At 39.1% G+C, this 2358-nt stretch overlaps 1 non-coding gene across 1 annotated transcript; it reads right to left on the bottom strand.

Annotated features, from left to right (window-relative positions):
• Positions 1-357: 357 nt before the first annotated feature.
• LOC122063662 lies at positions 358-464 on the bottom strand. The gene has a single exon (XR_006135435.1). It is a non-coding gene; the product is annotated as a small nucleolar RNA R71 (small nucleolar RNA).
• Positions 465-2358: the final 1894 nt, after the last annotated feature.

Here is a 2358-nt window from a genome sequence, read left to right on the forward strand (position 1 = left end):
AAATCTCTGAAAGATAGGTTCTACCCTGCTAGAACAGCCCAACCTTCCTACATAGTTTTATCACAAGCCCAGGGCAATAATTTTGAACTCAAATCTCAATACATCACTATGTTGCCCCACTTCTATGGGTTGACCTCTGAGGATGCATATCTATTTCTAAAGGAATTTGAAGAGGAATGTGTTCTAATTAAAATCTAATAGCTTTCTGATTATGTTGTTAAGCTTAGGTTCATCACTTTTGCATTAAAAATCCTAGCTAAGAAGTGGTTGTATGGGTTACTCATAAATTCCATAATCACATGGAAGAAATTCACAGTTGCCTTCCTTAAGAAGTTTTTCCCAACTCACAAGACCAATAAGCTTATAAGTGATATCCTTCGGTTTAGGCAAAAGCATAGTGAGTCCTTTTCTAAACTTATGGAGAGATTCAAGGATCTACTCCAAGAATGCCCTCACTATGGCCTAGACTTATGGAATTTTTGTCAAATAATTTATGAGGGTATTGATTACCCAACTAAACAAATGATAGAGTCTATATGCCCTGAGGGATTCACATCCTTTACAGATGAAGGAAAGGCATGGAAATTCTTACTTGACTTAGCTGACAAAACCCATGAGTGGGAATCAACCCAAGAGAGTGAAAGAACCATAGGAGGGAAAGGATATTTTGTGGATGGGATAGCAGCCAAGGAAGCCCATTTGGATAGCCTAATCAAAAGGATTGAGGCTATTGTTCCTAGAGAGCCATCATCAGTCAATTTGGTTAAGATTTGTGCTTGGTGCCAGTCCCATGGACATGTCATAGAAGAATGCCCCAACACCTCTGGGGGTACTTCTAATGATAGTGTTAATGCCTTATACCAGAATAATCCATATATTAACACCTACAATCCAGGATGGAGAAATCACCCAAATTTCTCTTGGAATCAGGGCAACCAAGCAGGGCCTTCCAATTTTCATAATTAAGATCAACCTGGACCCCAAAGGGCTCCCTTTGGACAATAATCTCTTTCCCAAAATATTTTTTCTAGGTCAAATGTAGGACCTTAGGCTAGTTTTCCAAGGGCCCCTCTCCTATCATCTTATCAGTAACCCCCTGGGTTTACCAACACTGGAGAGGCAAGTAGAATAAGTGATTTAGAAAAAAATATGGCCCATCTCATGACAAGCCATCAAAATCTTACGAGAGAACTCACCTAAGTTATCTCAATTATGCGTGAGAGGGGGAAATGAACTTTACCCAGTCAACCAAAGCCTAACCTTAGGCATCATCAGCCTGTTAGTTCACAAGGACCAACTAATGCACCACTGAATATAGTACAAGGTCAGACCCAACAAGGGCCCTCTAACGAATGTAATGTTGTTTATGCCCTTAGGAGTAATAGAGAGTACCAATAGAGTGTTCCTAAATCTTCCCCATCAATTACTCCTGTTAACTCTCCTCCAGTTGAGGACACAAGTGTGCCTCTTGTTCCAGGTTCGTCTGATGAACCTAAAGATTCTTTTAAAATTAAAGATGATTTGGTTGAGAAAACCATAAGTGATTCTTCTGAAAAAGGGCAAATTCCTAACAGTCCTTATATTCCTCCTATCCCATTTCCTAATCGCTTGGTAAACAAAAAGAAGATTGCTTCTATGGATAAAATTTTAGAAGTCTTCAGAAAGGTAGAAGTGAACATCCTTCATTTGGATGACATACCCAGATCCCCGCCTATGCAAAGGTACTGAGAGATTTGTATACCCACAAACGTTTCACTAGTGTGCCCAAAAAAAGGTTCTTGGCAGGTAAGATTAGTTCGATAATTACTCAGCCTCTAGCAGTCAAGTATAAGGATCCAGGGAGCCCTACTATATCTTGTGTCATAGGCAATATAGACATTAAGCATGCCTTACTTGACCTTGCCGCAAGTGTGAATCTTTTACCTTTCCATGTGTATAAGCAACTTGGATTGGGAGAATTGAAAGCCACTGAAACTACTCTTCAGTTGGCAGATAGGTCTGTTAAGATTCCTAAAAGGATGGTTGAGGATGTCTTACTAAAGGTGGGGGAATTTATTTTCCCTATTGATTTCATTGTGTTAGATACCAAGCCCTTCTCAACCAAGGATGAGATCCCAATAATTCTAGGAAGACCATTCTTGGCTACCAGTAATGCATTAATCAATTGCTGGAATAGTTTCCTAAGGTTATCTTTTGGCAACCAAACTATTGAGTTTAACATGTTTAGGATAGGCAAGCAACCACACATGGAAGAAGAGATCAATATGATTGAGGATTTTCTAGATTTTTCTGATGATTTAATTACCAAATTTGATAATAATTTTGATTCAGAATTCCAAGAGTGTATGGATGAGTTGG

Source organism: Macadamia integrifolia, unplaced genomic scaffold (assembly GCF_013358625.1).
Source record: "Macadamia integrifolia cultivar HAES 741 unplaced genomic scaffold, SCU_Mint_v3 scaffold1413, whole genome shotgun sequence".
Lineage (NCBI taxonomy): Eukaryota > Viridiplantae > Streptophyta > Magnoliopsida > Proteales > Proteaceae > Macadamia > Macadamia integrifolia.